This window comes from Gouania willdenowi, chromosome 6 (assembly GCF_900634775.1).
Source record: "Gouania willdenowi chromosome 6, fGouWil2.1, whole genome shotgun sequence".
In the NCBI taxonomy this organism is placed as follows: domain Eukaryota; kingdom Metazoa; phylum Chordata; class Actinopteri; order Blenniiformes; family Gobiesocidae; genus Gouania; species Gouania willdenowi.
This window is the reverse complement of record NC_041049.1, coordinates 69,265,548-69,284,291: the sequence shown is the minus strand read 5'-3', so window position 1 is coordinate 69,284,291 and position 18,744 is coordinate 69,265,548. Positions and strand designations below refer to the sequence as shown.

General features: G+C 36.7%; 1 protein-coding gene across 1 annotated transcript in view; it reads right to left on the bottom strand.

The window, feature by feature from the left end:
- lingo1a (leucine rich repeat and Ig domain containing 1a) overlaps positions 1-18,744 on the bottom strand; it is a 176,451-nt gene that overhangs the window by 84,805 nt on the left and 72,902 nt on the right. The window contains exon 2 of the mRNA XM_028450776.1: positions 8,357-8,486. The gene's annotated coding sequence lies outside the window, so the exon portion shown is untranslated. The remainder of the gene's footprint in view (positions 1-8,356; positions 8,487-18,744) is intronic.

Below are 18,744 nucleotides of genomic sequence, written 5' to 3'. Positions count from 1 at the left end.
TAGAATAAGTGTCATTTTAAAAAGTTAAAGAAGTAATCAGTAAACCAAAATGATTAGTTGTTAGAATGGATGTGTTTGCTAAAGCATAATAACACAATAACATTCAATGCGTTTAGATGAGTAGATTCTAAATCTGTAGCCACAGGAAAAAGAAGAAATATTTGGTTAGGAGATTGACAGTAGGAATAATGTTTTGTTACATTAGATATTCAGCATTTTTTTTCTTGAATATTTATCATAGCTTCTCAATAGAAAACACCATTATTATTATTATTATTATTATTATTATTATTATTATTATTATTATTATTATTATTATTATTAAACACATTGCTTAATAAGGCTTAATTTTCTGGTTTATTTTGCTATTTTACACCATGTTCTGCCAGGGTTTGCATATATTGGGTTTTATCTATTGTTACGCTCCATCCAGGATGAAAGTCATGGAACATTTAAACAATACTGTCCAACAAAGTTACAATTTGAGGTTTTTTTTATTAATGAAAACATGAAAAGTAACACTAAAATGGAATCAAATCAAGGAAACAAAATGCTATAAAAATAACAAAGGAGTCAAAATAAACTTGACAACTATGTCTCCAGCCCAAAATAAAACAACGCCCTGCTCGACTTATCCCTACATGTCTGTGGCCAGGTGTGTCCTTACCTTACACTCAGAGGCTGTGTTTGAAATCGCATACTAACGTACTACACACTTAATGAGTTTATAGTGTCTACTATATACTAATAGTATCATTAGGATGATGAGCGTTCCCACTGAAGTATACGTCCAAATTTCCCAAGATGCATTTTGAACCTACAATGACAAAAACATGAATCTAAATATCTCCATTAATTCTCCACCTTTGAAAGTTCAGAAAACATTTTAAGCAAGAAAGTGAGAATATCAAGAATGACTAGTGTGACCACCGTGTATACTTCAAAAATATCCCGATATAGAATACATCTGGGTATATCTCGCATAGTCATTCTCTTCATACTACCTAATGTGAACGGACTACATACTCATTTAGACGTCAGACTAATGCTGCGTTCACACTAGATGCGTCATGAAATGTTTGCACAACCAGATTACATACAAAGTCAATGGGATTGATGCGCTAAGAGGCAAATTCTTCTCCTGTTGGGCGGCACAGTTTGATCCGCGCTGCAAAAGCGTTGGCCGGGGCATGCACGCTCCCGATTTTACGTGACATTCGTCATTCACTTGAGTTAAAAATATTGAACTCCAGCGTATGTTTCGTGTGAAGTGCAGGCACGAAAGCCAATCAGAGTCCTTGTTGACACTGACGTGCCATGTTGACTCAGGCCATCAACATGGACACCGGCCTTTTCACCCATTTTAGCATGGAGAAGAAAATAACTGGCAGTGTGTGACCACCCGGAGCTCTACAACACGGTTTTTAACTGTGACCGGACCAGGAATTATTTGGTACACCTCCTGAAGAAAACAATGAAACTCATCGAGTTGGATGCGTCGCTGGTTTACCTGGTGAATCCAGGAACGCCGGCGTCAAGCGTTTTGACGGCACTTCAGCTTCCACAGAAGGTAAGGAGCATCAATTTTATTGGGGTCCTCCATAGTTGATGGTGAAAAGAAAAGGAGTCTGTTTGGCGGCGTTCTTATATTCGCTTTAGATGCGCATATGAAGCGAATATTGGAAAAAAGCTTTTCGATCCTACGGAAGCTTTCACCCGGTGCCTGAACGCAGCATACTACGTTAGTGTGCGATTGCAAAGACAGCCAAATTCTCAGATTTCCTGTTCACTTCTCCCTCCCTCTCTACCTGATTTCTGATTGTACACAGGTGTTCAGCTGAGAAAGACAGGATGAAAAGCAGGCAGAGACAAAGAGAGCGCACCACTGACATATTTTGAATTGGAAGAGCGTTGAAGGGTTGACAATGCATTTTGTTTTTGACTAACAGCCACAGTATTAAACACATTTTATACTTGCAGTAAAACGCCACTAACAAACAATCAATATGACCATCATGTTGACAGAGATACTCACTTTTACACTTAAACGGAGACAATTTCTGATGAAATTGCACAGCAACAATTGGAATAATGTAGCGAATGTGTCTCTGTCCTTCTCCTTTAATAATAGTGTTTCAAATCTATTTTGAGTGATCTTCAGTTCAAACAGCGTTTTGTCAAAACAGCTTTAAATGTCACATCAAACTGTTGAATGTTTATTTTTCAAACAGGAGGAACATGAATTCTCTCACAAACATATCCCTGCACCTAATTGGAATTCGAAAATGTGAAACAGTGATGCGTCCTTTGGGAACATCTTGATATGATTTACAATTCTACATTTACATTTCCTGAGAATAAAAAGCTCTGCCTTGAAGGAAAATGTCTGTAATTAGACAAAGAACGATACATTGCCCCAAAACCATCAGAAACCAATTATATTGCAGGTACCAAGAATAATCAAACTGCTTCCTTCAGTCGTTCTCTGAGGGAAAACTCATGAATACCAGATCATGTAAATATCAGAATAATAACTAATGATGTGTGTGTACAGCTCTAGCGAGCAGTTGTTAGCTAAGGGGACTTAGCTAGAAGCAGCGAATGTGAGGAAAACAATGAGGCCAAAGCTTAGTTTGACACTATTTAGTTGAAAGTTGATTGTGCTGTTTCATTCTGCATCTTGTTTAATCGTAACCACGGTATTTAGCTTACCTGTTTAACTGTTTATTAATGCTAATGGAATTAACAAACTTGACCTCACCTATCTTCATTTGTTCTAAGAACCTCAAAAACATAGTATTTGAGGTTTGTTTTGCTAAACTCGCCTGTTTTTTACAGTTGTAGCCTCTGAAAAGTCACTTTCTGAGCAACTTCACAAACAGGCTGATTTCCGGCGTACTTATGCATATTCATGAGTGGGCGTGTCTATAAACAGGACACTGACTTCCCTGCATGTCTCGCTCTGTTACCAGGGGGATAAATAATCACCAAAGCAAATATATTTTTTCTATCCACACAGTTGTGATTGTTTTCTGCCAAAAAACTGCACATTACAGTAAAACACATGAAGCTGCTAGTGGGTGTGAGTATATCTCCCCTCCCCGCACGGTGACGTTGGGCCAGAAGACGGCCCGCCCTCCTCCCACCCACTCCATAGCCGAGCTCATGCTGCTTTTTAAACATAAATCAGAGTGTGGGGGCGGGGCGTTCGCCAATACATGGCGGAAACAACAACAGCCTTCGATGTGCAGCGGTGATAGACTGTGGAAGCACTGCGTGAATGACAATGAAATGCTCACCTTTGTGGTTGTGTCTGTCTACATGTCAATCACGGCAGAGAGCTTCCTGGAGGTGTGGCTTCTCCAGCTCAGTGCTGCGTCAAATTTGTCATCAAAGTGGGAACGCGTCATCAAATTGTAGCGAGGCGTGTGGGCTCCCCCTGCAGTAAGAACGGAGCAAATCACCCTCTAACGATTGATGGAATCAATGAAAAAGACACTTTGGGCATGTGTATGTTTAAAGCACAGAAAAGTCCATTTAGCTCAACATGGACCCTTTAACCACGCTAAGAAACTCTTCCCCACTTTAACAGAAGTGAACTAAATGAAGTTTTTAATTATATATTAGAGCTGGGTATCTCCAGGTACCTGGCGGTATGATATATCACAATATTTTTATTTTATTTTTTTTTTCACACGATAATCACACAAAAACGCAAGTAAATGTAATCTGGTACTTTCCACCTCTATTGGTATATCAATGGTTTAACCACTGGGCCATTTAGTAGCTTTTAAATTAAGGTTAAAGACATGTTTATTAGACAGTGACACTGTTTAATGTGAAAAAATAATGTTTTAATGATTGATATTGTTTAACATGCTTTGATTTTTCCTCATTTTTAAATGTCATTTCATGGTGTGCTAGCGCAACTATGATGTTTGTTTTGTGTAAAGCACTTTGAATTGTCCTGTTCATTTTAGGTGCTATATAAATAAACTTGACTTAACTAGTATTGCATTTCAAATAAGCTATAAATATAAAACACATTAAAAAAAAATTATATTTTGAAAAATTGCCATCCTGCTTTTGATTTTGAACGCGAAAGTGAGGCACACCCTTCTGGTAGTATATGAAAATTTGGTTTTCAAATGGCAGTGACCTGTGTCACCAAAAATGTAAGGTTTTCAATACGTTTATACGTGATTTATTTGTGTAGAAAGTCTTATAATACACACAGAAAGTTTAAGGCACCCAAGCCTTAAACACTTTCTATAACTAAAGATGTAGAAGTCTTGCTATTTTCTTAGTTGTAACCTTAAGGCAGTTCAGGAAATACAATAAAAAAAAGTCCCAGTTGCTCGACCACAAGCCTCATACATCTTTAGTCATGCGGAAGGCCGTCCATCAGTTTTACTGCACATCGGCATCCTCTAAATGCAGCATCGGTGACTGATGGCCCAAAGTGCAACTAGATAACTACAACAGAGGATGATAAAAATGTGAAAACACACATCCAAGACAGGAAATTGGCCATTTTGGAGCAATTGGCACACAGGAGCTGAAGTGATGGCGCTTCCTTCAATGTCTGTGTGTCTGACTGTCCATGGGGAGGTACTTACACTTCACTGGACATGTTTCTGAGGTACACTAGCCTAATGGGTCCATTTTTAACTTATTATGCCATTTTTCTCAATATCCTATTTCATGTTTCAACTTTAACTACATATTAAATGTGTTTTCCAATTTATTTATTTTATTCTTCATTTTATTTTTTTCTGTTCATATAGAAAGTAGGGCTTGAACAGACTAGACGACTTTAGCTTGCGACTTTTCACTCACTTCTGCCCAAGATGGCGGGGCAACACAGCAAATTAGGGTCCTAGTACCCCCGCACGGCAAGGCAGCACAACATCAAGTGTTTCTTGCTCCTTCCTGGTTTGTGCCCAAACTGCAGCTGGTAGGCAGATCCTACGGCTAATATACTGTACATGCTAATGTTAGCTGTAGTGGTAACATGTCTGTGTATAAAGCAGAGCTGGAAAACATCAGCAGCGCAAGACGGAGGCTCCGTTAGTGGTAGAAGACCACTGTTGTGCCAAAATCTGTGACCCGAAAAAATGTGTGACCCGAAAAAATCTGTGACCCGAAAAAATCTGTGACCGCAGGTGGTGACAGTTCCAACACCTGTGGCTTCTCGGTGGACATATACCCCCCCTTAAACATGTTTGTAACTCTTCTTAAGTTTGCATTTACTTCACCCACCGGAGCGTCATGTTTAAGGGGGAGTAAATAGCTCCTTAATAGCTACGAAGAGGTTTAGCACTATTTTTCTCAACCGCCAAGAAGCCGCAGCAGTCACAGATTTTTTTGGGTCACAGATTTTGGCACAACACTGGCTTCGGTGAAGGAAGCTGAAGCTACCGTAAAAACAGCCCAAACAAAGTCTAAACGCCCGGCTCTGAGGAAGCCTCGGGGCTTAACAGTTACTGTAGACTCACGGTCGGCGAAGCAGCAGTGTTCCTGGGTTTACTTAGCTTCTGTAGCATATCTCGTGTTCCAGGGGCTGGTGGTGTTGTGCCAAAGTCTGTGACCTGAAAAAATCTGTGACCGCTGCAGCTTCTCGGCGGTAGAGAAAAAGAGTGCTAAACCTCTTCGTAGCTATTAAGGAGGTATTTACTCCCCCTTAAACATTGGTGGGTGAAGTAAATGCAGACTGGAGAATAATTACAAATGTGTTTAAGGGGGAGTAAAAGTCCGCCGAGAAGTTGCAGGGTTTGGAACTGTCGCCACCTGCGGTCACAGATTTTTTCGGGTCACAGATTTTGACACAACACCGGCACTTGGCTGCCACTCGGCTCGGCTTCGGCTCTCGGTGACGTCATGGACTAGTATGCACATAAAGTCGACCTTTGAAATTATGAAGACGTTCAACCCCTAATAGACAGTAATAAAGTATAGTGGCCCTTAAGGCTCACCACACAACACACTTCACTTTTGTGTTGTGTTGTGTTGTGTTGTGTTGTGTTGTGTTGTGTTGTGTTGTGAGCCTTTAGAGCCACTGTAATAAAGCCAGTGTTAGTGTGTGGAATAAAGAGACGGACCAATGCGGCTCACCTTGATCCTTCAGATCTGAGAGTGGCCTTCACTTTCTTTTCAAGCCATGTTTTTTTTTCTCATTTCACATTGTTGAACAGAAATGTATTGATATATGACATCACTGCACCAGTGCTTCTGTAAGCATTTCATGCACAAAGTAGAGCTCTGCAGTTTAACCTGTGTTATAAAAGCCTCATTCATGGAGATGAATGCCTTTTCTATGCATATTCAACTATCAATCAAAGCAATCTTTACAATTCACTGCACACAGGCTGTTCATGGGATAAATGGCTGATCAAGTGTAAAAATGAGTTCTAAAGGCAGCACAGCTGTAGTCTGCAGATGTGGTAAAAAAACAGATAAAAATGGTGGTGTAATGTTTATTAATAATTCTAATTCCAGTTAAAGAATGTAACTGGTTTGTGATTTTTTTTTTCTGGTTGAAACTGCATTTCCATACAACCTAATTACAGCAGCAGTTGCATTAAAAATGTATCCCTAATGCTGCGGATGTGGACATAAATACTATTGAAGTGCTATAGCATACTTTAAATTTGTTTTTTAAGCTTTAAACTGCACTCAGTGGAACCCGTATCAATGATGTGGTAAAAAAACACAGTTAATGCCGTTCTGTGGTGAGTTAAAGATGGAGCAATGAGCGTCCCACGAGTAGAACTCTGCTAAAATGCAGCAGGGAAAAGTCAGGAAATGAAAGGCGTGCCTGATTCTGATCACAGCATAGACCCCATATCCTGCATTCTTGAACTATTACTGCGGCAGTGTGAACCGTACACTACTGTACTTAATCATGTTACATTTGGACCATCAAGAAGAAATAAAATCGTCAGCAAGCATAACATTAGTAAATTAGTACACTAATAAATGGGTTGAAGTGTATGTTCTCAGTAATACTAATCCAAATACACATCTTAAGATACAAGATAACGTCATAATTAGACTCAAATGTAACTAAATGTATGATAAAATGACATTTTAGAGAATGTAAGAACTATGTATAAAAACACATTTTAAATAAGTATACTTGAAAATACACATACATTTCATTTAAGGTATATTTTAGTAATATGTATTATTTTTATAAAGTGCAATAGAGTACCATTGTTTTGATGTGTGTTAAAAGTGTTTCCGTGAAAGTGTGATGTTAGTATATATTTATAAAAAGTACAATTTGTGTAAGTAAATTTTCAATATACTAGTGAACATTTTAATATATTTAAAATACAAGTACTTTTTTTTTTTTTACCAGGGTAGTATTCCAATTTTATACATTTTCATGAAATAAAAGTACTAATTTATGCTAGATTAGTAAATTAATAAATGGGTTGAAGTGCATATTTACATTAATACTATTGAACACTTTTCAAATAAATTTAATAAGGGACACGATCACTTCATAATTAGACTTAAATGTAACGTAAAATACGTTCAGACCTAATATCAAAGTATTGATATTAAAATGTGTACTTCTGAAATATGCATCCAGTATATGATAACATGACAATTTTAAGCATATATTTTAAAGTTTGTAAGAAATATGTGTAGAAATTAATTTAAAAAAAGGTACACTTTATTTAAATTACCGTACACATGTATTTCATTTAAAGTATATTTTAGTAAAAAAAAATGTGTAAAGTGTAACAGAGCACAATTGTTTTGATGTGTAAGTACATTGTCAATACACTAGTGAACATGCCAATATACTTAAAGGCACACCATGGACTTTTTGACCTAAAGAGTTGACCCATATGAGTTATTTTAAATGATTCCTCAGGCCAATATACAGCGCTGACAGTATCTCTGGGCGGGGCTTCCCTCTTAAAATACCGACTATGTAAGTTTGGAGGAGACGGACTGTCTTTGGCCAAGTCATGTGACCTGGAGAATGCCGAGAGAATTTTGCGACAATGCTGCAGCGCTTGTGGCCACTAGGGGTGCTTGACGTGAAAGTTAAAGGTGTAGCGCCCCTAGTGGCCAAAAGTTACACAGTGTGCCTTTAAAATACAATAAAGTCCTTTTTTTTCCCAGGGTAGTATTCCAGTTTTATAATTTTCTGTAAAATAAAATCATTCCAGGATGCCGATGTTTCAGTATAACTTTTTTTGTTTTTGTTTTTTTTGCATTCGTAGACTCATTTAGAAGTGTGTAAGAGGCCCACATTGTACATGAAGCATGTCAATGTATTGGGACGTGTGCTGTGTGCTGATCAATCTCATGGTGGTGAATGTACAACAATACTCACAGGCAGTAATTGGTGGCCCGCTGGTTCTCAAAGAGCTCGTAGATGTGCTTACTGTGCAGACAGTGGGAGGCTGTAGGTGTGAACTGGGCAATGTCTCCCCTTAATCCTCATTCCCTCACAGCATCAGCACCTACAACAGTAGAAACATTGGTCACATGCATCAGACATAGACACAAAAACACAGTAGCAAAAATACATTACTTAAAGTTTGGATTTCTCACTCAAATATTTTAATTATTTATTTAGCACAAATTAAAGCAAAAACAACATTAAAGGAGCAAGGAGGGAATAAAACCCAAAGGGCTTGTATAAGAGCTCCACCCCTTTCAATAAAAACTATTTAAAATATGGGCTAACAAATAATCACTTAAAAAAACAAAATGCACAATTAAACTTTGATACATGAGGAATAAAAATGTATAAACAAAATAAAAAAAAATCACATTAATTGAAAATCAAAAAATAAATCCAAAATTAAAACATATATACAGAAGTGTAAATAGTACTGATATATCCTACCTAAGTAGAAGTACTGTTACTTGATTGAAATTGTACTCAAGTACATGTAAAAAGTAGCTCAATTAAATAGTACTCAAAGTTAACAATAGTTACTTTCACCCCGCACGTTCATTGATGGTCATAAATCTTGTCACGGTTCCCTTGCATACAGTAAATATTTATTGTTCAATGCTTACATTTATGAAAAGCTAATTTCAAGTGGAGTATTTTATTTGATTGGATCAAAGCTGTACGACCTCCCAGTAAAAAGATTGGTAGGGGTCAAAGTTCATGACGTCACAAAAAAAACAACAAAGTTCTTTGTTTTTACCTTTTAACTTGGCCACAAATTGAGATCCAGTGCTCAGACTGGTACCATTGAACAACATTTCCTTTCAATGTGTGACTTTAACCTTTGCTCAAGGTCACATTTAAGGTCAAGGTCAGTCTTCTGTTTTCCCTGCATTATTACTTTAAATGTAATTAGTAAAAAGAACAAACTTGTCAACAAATCCAGATACAGGTTGTCATTTTGGCCATTTTTTTAAATTGCCAAATACGTATTCACCTTATGAATACAGGTCTTGCCTATAGTTCTCCTTGATGTCAAAGATAATCAGACTTCTGGTCTTCCTAAGGCTGCCGATGTTTATGTAAATGAGTCTCCTGGTAAAAGAAAAAATCATTCTAAACTGTTATTAGGTCATCAGTAAGTTCTCATGCAAAACACAGCAGCTAGTGACACTTTGTTCAGTTCAGCAACATGAAAGGGTTTACTGCTTGGATCTAATAATCATAATCATTAAACTAACTGATCAATGTTTATCTGCAAACAGCACAAAAAGGCTGTGACCACCAAACGACTCGGCCTACATTTGATCTCTCACATTTTGACACACACACACACACACACACACACACACACACACGGAACTAGCTGATGTATTTCAAAGGCAGGGGGTGCAACCTTCCTTTGATTTTCCGGCTGGGAAAAGTCAGACCTTGGCTCCAAAGCAAAGCACTGGAGCATCTGTGCTGGCACAACTTCTCTGCAGAGTTGTTGGCAGTAACACGGACATCTTTGTTCTTCACCATCAAGATGCTCCACATCCCATCTTTACTGATTCTAGTCAAATAATTGCTTTTCAATGGTTGATATTTAGTTGCAGAATGTTTTCTTGCAGCTCTATTAAAGCTTTAATGTCACAGTCAGTTTGTGAGAAGCAGAGTTTCAGAGCTTGTATGTCACTGCGCTGATGTATATCACTTTATTTTGGCATATTAAAGGCTCATGATTATATATATATATATATATATATATATATATATATATATATATATATATATATATATACAGTATCTGACATGAAAACAAGGCCCAGCCTAATAATATAATTAGGCAGTTATGATTATAATTGTATGAAGGCAGTAGTTAAGGTTTTTAATTTATTTATTTATTTGACATTTTGGGCAGAACAATTTTGATATAACAATATATTTGTATTATTATTATTTAAAAAACAACAACACAAATGTAAATTTAAATACATTTTTGAAAATAATTTATCTTAATAATTTATCATATATATATATATTAATTCATTTGTTTCAGGGTTCCTTATTTTGTCTTAATCAAAGATATTTTACCAAAAATAAATCTAAGTACCAACCTTGGGTAATAATCTTGTAATTCAGCAGTCAGTAATAAGAATTGTGAGGAACAAACTGTTAAACTTTAGAGATACAGACAGATAGCAGAAGACTTCTAGACTGGGTCAGGGCATCTCCTGAACTGTGGAGGGTTTGAAGTTTAAACCGGTGTGTATCTATCATAATTGATCTGAAACGTTAAAAAGAAAAAGTATTGAACCAGAGTGCATGAAACATCTAACCCAGGGGTCACCAACCTTTCTGAAACCATGAGCCACTTCATACTGTAGAGTCTGAAGGGCTACCAGTTAGAAAAGAGCTTCTTAAATACTACATTTTCCCAGTTTCACTTTAATTAGAGGGTAAGATAGTAAGGAAGGCTAGCGGTATCTTCAAAAGGTCGGACATGTTTACGTTTCAACAAGCAACACTTTATTTATCACCAATTTATTAAATTGGTTCATTTTCTACATTTCAAAGAAAATCCCCATGTTGTTAATTTATTAGCTATAAATAAACAACTTTTAACTAATTGTAGAATTGGTAAAATCCACCTTGCATTTTTAAAAATATGTTTTAATTATATCAAATGATCAAATATGCATTAATGCAGCCTTTAAAAACCATTTGTCACAATGGTTCCGTGAAAATAAACATTTACCGATGGTTAAGCTAATACTTAAACTTTATCACGTGCAACAGTATTTAAATGCTAACCACAAATGTATTTATCTTCGTGAGTTTGAATCTTGGAAAGTTAATCAGATTTTAGATGGAGCTCAGATGGAGCTCCTGAGGGCCCCTCACATGGTCCATGAGGGCTACCTGGGGCCCGCGGGCACCGTGTTGGTGACCGCTGATCTATAACCAAACCAATGACTTGTATGAGTTTTCTGGTCTAATGTTATCTCTCACTCACGTTGCCAGGCGTGCATGTTGCTTTCCAGGGAGGTGCAACTTTTGTTTGTTCAGATTCCTCATGATTGTGAACCATTAACATTCATTGTCGCCATTTTTCCATTCAAACCACTATTTGTAGAATTAACTTAAAAGATAAAGTCCCTAATGCACAATGTCACAAAAGGATTTCAAACTTTTTAAGACTTTTTTTTAGGATATTCCTAATTGTGTACTTAGAATAGACTTTAATACAAAAGGATCGGGGGTACAGGTAGTTCATGCAAACATTATTGTTATTTTTACTGAATAGATTTTCCAGTTTTAGTTCAATGATCTGTAGTACCAGGTTTTCCTACTTAATTATTTCAGATTATGTTCTACCTTAGGGCCCATGTTGAGCTAAATTAACTTTCCTGTGCTTTAAACATGATAAAGGTCTATTATGGCTTCATACACATGTCCAAAGTGTTTTATTCATTGATTCCCTCAATCGTTAGTTAGAGGGTGATTTGCAGGGTGAGCCCAAACACCTCGCTACAATTTGATGACACGTTCCCACTTTGATGAAGCACTGAGCTATTGAAGCCACGCCTCCAGGAAGCTCTCTGCCGTGATTGACATTTAAACAGACACGCCCACGAAGCTGAGTAATTCAGCGTCCTTCACACAGTGCTATGTATGTATTTTCTACAGTCTATGTATGTACCGGTGAACGCCCCGCCCCCACGCTCTGTCTCGTGTTTATAAAGCAGCGTGAGCTCAGCTACGGAGTGGGCGGTCCGTCTCTTGGCCCTACGTCAACGTGCGGGGAGGAGTAAGTCAGTGACCCATCTATAGACACGCCCACTCATGAATATGCATAAGTAGGCCACAAATCAGCCTGTTTGTGTAGAGTTGGTCAGAAAGTGACTTTTCAGAGGTTAAAACTCTAGAAAACAGGAGAGTTTGAGAAAAAAAACCTCAAATACTATGTTTTTAGAATTCTTAGAACAAATGGAGATGGGTGAAAAATAACATGACATGTGACCTTTAAAACAATGGTACAGCCAGGACTTCATTTTTAGGTTTTCTAGACTAATTTTCTCGGAAAAATTGCCCTGGTTAAGTGAAATTAATTCCACAACAGTATAAAACAGGAACCTACAGTATGCAACTTATGTTTTTTGTTTATTAGATTGAATGTTTGTGTCTTACATTGCAGAATAAACTTGTTCCTTTGGAGCATTTTTTCATATAAATCTACTCATCTGTCAGGGAAAAACATCACAATCAATGTTGTGCCTTCAAATGCTTAAGCAGTAAGATACATACAAGTCATATATTACAGTAATACATTAAATATAGCATATTGTTCATCAATAAGTGGGATACTATGGGCTAAAAACAACAAAGAACACTTCTAGTGCAACTATACGATCCCCCTAGAGACCGAACACCTTGTGGGTGTGTTGTAGATGAGTCATTGATAAGCACCATCTGGTAAGTGTTTACTTTTTAAAAATAAAATAAATAACTGGAGCGTGATGATACAAGGCTTGAAATGTAGAATATCTTACAGCATTTAGGCAAGAAAGTAAACTCTAAGGTCTTAGTAAGAAATGTTAAATGACACAAAAATATTCATCAGTGGAATACAGAGAAAAAGACCTGGGGGGGGAGGGGGGGAGAAAAAGTTATTTTTTTTGCTGATGTGTGAGCATGCTTTGCTAAATCAGCTTCAATGAGCAGAAGACTTTGCCGCTGATAGCTTGAGATGTTCTTTTTTTTTTTTTTTTCTCCATGTCTCTGACAAGATTAGGCTATCTCTTCTTGTGCTCATGGATGACTGACTCTTTGGGGCCAGTCGCATCACTCTTGGCCCCCCCGTGTATCCCAAGGCAGGAATTTTCAACAGGATTAGCTCTCACCACGATCCACCTGACAGGCTAAAGCATCAACCATTAAGGACACGCCCCCCCCCAAACCCCCCAGGCAACACATATATACACAGGATGATTAACAGGCTTCCTGGGGAGTTTCCCTTCCACAGTCACTCACTGTGGTCACTGGGCATCACCGTCTGCACCGTGGCTTTAATTACAATGGACCAGGGTTAATTACATTTTAAAATACAATTATGATTTGAATTTTTGATGTTCAATTACAATAATAATTTTTCCCCTGAAAGTCAATTACAATTACGCTCTCAATTACTAAAGTTCATATACAATTAATCACAATTACTGAGCCTAAAATAAATAACCTATAAACGTTTATCTTCCTCATGTGTTAGCTTCCTGTTAGCATCTCTAATGATAACTGGTCTTTAATCAGCTGTAAAATACACTAAAACTAATATCTATCATATCATTGATTTCCTATCTATTGATTACCTTGTTAGGCTTTCTAATCAATGATAAATATAGGTTTTAATACTTTTAGTGTGGGAGTCTGAGCTTTTTTTGTGTCAGTATACGACTCAGTTATTTTTTTTTTAAATGGCAAAATGTGGGAAAGCTTGATATGAAACATATTTTAATAATTGTTGACTACAAATGTGTAGAACTGTACATAGAAGTGTAATATGGTTCCTCAGTTTAGCGTTAAATGATAATCAACATTTTTTTATAGAATTTTCATGGCAATTACAAAGTCAATTATCTAAATTCAATTACAATTTCATTACGATTACAACAGAAACAGATTTTTAAAATAAAAATTATAATTAAAATTACTCCGTAATTGTAATTAATTATCAATAATGCAATTGCAATTATAATTGACCCCAACCCTGCAATGGACCAAAGCCTATGATAATCTACTGTATATAAGCTATTTCCCTGAGGTAAAAGTAATGGATTACAAATATTGACGTTACTGCAGCTGAGTTGCTTTTATTTGTACTTTGTAATTTTACTTGTACTTAAGTAAGTTTTTAAATAATTAAAGTAATTCATTACATTTCTAAACCCAACCGTTACTGAGTAAATGATTATTTGTTTTAAAATGATCAACGGACATTGTGAAACTACAAAAAATGAAATCACCAGACAACAATCAAATGCATGACATCATTGCCAACCAATCAGATTAAACGTAATGCACAGCAAAAAAACAAAAACAAAAAAGCATTGAATGAAAGGAAAGGAAAAAAAATGATATTTATTGATAAAGGATTTAGCTAAAATCTGTAAAAAAATGATAAAAAGTTTCCCCCTTTTAAGGTTTTCTGGAGTAATAATAAATAAAATTAAGACATAAAAAAGACACATGTTGAGCATCACTGACTTAATAATAGCTTCTACATGGTGCTGATAATGTAATGGGCTGGTCTGGACACAAAATGCCAGGAATGAATTTTGTTCCCAGTCCATCCCTGCCTAGAGCCCGTTGGGCGCTATAGAGACTGACACCATCAGACCCTCAACAGGAATAAGTGGGTAAGAAGGTGAATGATCAAATAAATGCATGTTAAAACTCTTACAGTCCTGTACATTACCAAGCTGGTAAAACATACACATGATTCTAGTATATACTGTAAAGTACACAACTCAACACTTTGTTGCTGTGTTGTTCCTCCACGGGATAGCAGAGTGCATTAGCTTCTACAAGCTATCGGCAATCATGTTGTGGATATTGTAGACCAGTCTGAAGTTTCCATTAAAACCTGAATGAAAAACTCAAGTGATTTGCTTCTGCAAACACAAGCACCCCATAACCTCTCACACTGCCATCACACCCCAGGGACCAATCGCTCCCCTTCCTCTCCCTGGTGGTAGCCGCGTTACTGGGAACAGCAGAGGTTGTTTTTTTTTTACACAATTTCACCCTTGCTGACCTTGACCCTGATCATTATGAATTTGGCTCCAAGTTGGTTTTCGACTAAAATGTGTAGAACCAAATAACCATAAAATCCCAGGAGGAAGCTTCCATCTGGAGTCTAAAAAAGGAAATCGGGCAAAGAGCTCCCCTCAGAGTCCATGTGGAGAGAGTGAATGAAGGTTGTGAGAAAATGTTTCTTTTTTTTCTTTGTTTCTGAAGTAAGAAGGTAACGGTAACTTATCAATATTTTAGCAGCAAATGTTTGACATGTTGGGGCCTTTTTTAAAAATCTGATCTTGTTAAATGTAATATTTTGTGATATGTAACAGACCATCCATCCATCCATTTTCCGATCATCTTGTTCCTGTTTTCAGGGTTGCGGGGGTCTGCTGGTGCCTATCTCAAGGTCTCAATGGGCATGGGATGGGGGTACACCCTGGACAGGGTGCCAGTCCATTGCAAGGCACGTAACAGACCAATGCGATGCTTATTATTTCAGTTGTGTTAGTTGTTGTTAGTTTACTCAGATATTATACAAGATAATGATTAGTTACCAACCAATTCATGTTATATACAGTAGATTTTTACCTAACAATATATATTTTGGGGAAAAAAGGAAATAATTGGGAAAGAACAAATGTTAGTAGTTCAAACTATTGAATAGATTTTTGTCAGATATGTGGATCACCTTGTATCTGGGCCAGTATTTTAATAAAGTAATAATCTATGTGCTAAAAGACTGTGATGACTTACCTCCATTGGTATGAGTTTCTGTAGCAAGCTGTAATCACGATTTTAATCAGAGCATTTTTCATGAGTTTTGGTGATAGATGAAATACAGCTGTCATACAATTACAATACAATCGTAACTAGAAAGCACTGAGAGCTAGGGGTGTGTAAAAAATTGATTTCACGATATATCACAATTTTTTGGGTGTCAATTTTAAATCTATTTTTTTTTTTTTTTTGGATTTTTTAATTTTCAAATCTATTTTGCCATCGCAACCCCCCGTAGTGCATTGACACCGAAATGTTACAAAGATATTGATGAAAGTCTGTTCATCCATAATAGTGGTTTTATTCCAGATCCGGATAAAACTCAGAAGGGATTTTTTTTTAATTTTAAAACTACGTTATTGATCTCGATCAGTGGTTCTAAAACTTCTTTGGCTCAAGTACCTCCTTTTTATTATTTCTGAATCCAAGCACCCCATTTATTTGACTACAACATACAAAACTATTTGAAAACAACTGTAGAGCATTATGAGTGAGTGGTTTACAACATTTTTTCGATCGAGACCCCATTTTCAAAGACATTTTTTTATTTCTAGAGTTAGTTTTTGATCGTGTTTCAGCTCAGATATTTATTTTTACTGCATTTTAGCTGAGCTAGATTTATATTTCACAAAGTGAAAATATAGAAATACAGTTTTTTTTTTTTTTTAAGATTGTGTTTTAATTGAAAAAAAAAAAAAAAAAAGTAATTAAAACATTTAGAAAATCTATTTAAATTTTTCAGAAATTTCAGGCAACCTCATTTAAATTCCAGGCGACCCTAAGGTTGAAAAACATTGATTTAGTGGCTCCTGAATAGATTTGTTTTTATAGTTTTTTGTCATTTCCGGTCATCTAATGCAGGGGGTGGGACTAAGACACACTGTATTTGTTAATTTTCCACTTTCTCTCTCGCTCTCTCTCAAGTACCCCCTGTAGTGCCATCGCGTACCCCATTTGAGAAACACTGATATAGACCATCCTCAAAATCAAATTACTTGTTTCTTATCCTATTTCGGATATTTCCTGAAAATATTATAAAAATCTGGGTTTCATATATTGAGTCAAACTCTTTACAGACAAATATATAAATAAATAAATAACCACTGGCAAAAACAGAACCTTCTTAGTGAAGGTAAATATAAGAATAGTTCAAATCGCTGCCATAAGGACTTCAATAGGCCTCTACAAACATAGGTATTGTGTGTCTTTCCATCAGAACAATAAGAAAACACACATTCCTGAAGGTATAAGTTTAACAGAAACAGAATAGAGTTGTATTCTTTTGCCATAATGTCTGTAGTCAACAACCAGTCTTGAGTTAAATAGACATGATTCTGCCTCAGTTCTGTTTGTTAGATTAGAATTGATTCTTTTAACATTGTACTCTTGGCAGAAGAACAAAATCAGCCTGTTTGCTGAAATGTCAAACAGCTTCTTAAATTGTGATTTCTCGCTTGTTTTCACTGAGCAGATGAATATTAAAGAATGTGCAATCGTCTTCTTGAAGAATGACAATTATTTCCATGCAACAGTCTCATAGTTAGTGGCTTTGCAACGACAAGACATACGAAGTCATTCAACCTATTACCACCATAGACTGTAAAAAGAATGCACAGGACAAGCTCCCCGGTGGAGTGAAGCTTTTATTTTTAGAACTCCCCCTGCTGACTGGCTGCAGTATAGGTCATAAACCCCGCCTCCTCAATGATAACAGATGGGATGTGGGTCAAACTGTAAAGGTAAAATATTTTTTTTCCAAACCTAAACTCTGCTGTGATCATTAGTTATTATCACCCTACATTGTGTTGAAGTGCTTATTTTTCTGTGAAGTTTGTTTTAAATAACTACTGTGAATAGTAGTTACGTCAGGAAGGAAAGCTAAAACGCCATTAAACTAGATATTAGAGTGTAAATATATGGTGGTTTTGTACTAACATCTATGACCTGAACAAGACGTTGGTAGACTTTCCAGAAGGGAAGGATATTTATGTTCTTGGCGTAGCTGGGCTGCGTAAGTCATCAGGGCAGTACGCTAAATGGGTGGGGCGTATTACCAGGGCTCCTCCCACCGGACCCTACTGCGCAGACTCTGGTTCCAAATGACATCAAAATTGCAAGATGACAGCGCCCCCAAGCACCATGTTTTGGCTTCAAGAATGTTGAGTAGGAACAGCTACAGTGCACGTCCACTGGATACCACATGCTCTGATCACTTACGCCTTCTTAAAAATGCATTGACGTATTAAACAAAACTATATATTCATGCTTAAGATACAGTAAATTACACCAAACCCTAGCCAAGGAAGCGTAACACCTCTTAGTTAAAATGTATTTATTTTAATCACTTCTCTCACATACATGAGGTAGTTATATAAAGTGGAGCACAAACTTACATTTCCAGGAACTGACATTTTGCTGTCCTCGTTTTAGCTTTTAGTGAAGGACAAAAACAGGTCACGTGGGCGTCTACTCTGACAAGACCTGCAGCTCAAAAAGCAACCGCTCAACCTTGACATTTATTTTTCCATCCAACCCTGACACATGCATTAGAAGCTGACTTTTACAGTGCTAACACTGTTATTTTTAAACAAATTGAAAATCACATGCCCAATGTGTTTTTTTTTTTGGTTAAACCTTTGAGGGTTTTATTTATTTGGTAATAAGCTGGAATAGGCATATCATTTTTTGTGTAAACATTCAATTTGGAGAAAAAATAAGAACCTTCCTCGTCTTTTATGCTTGGTGACGGTGAAGCGTTCACA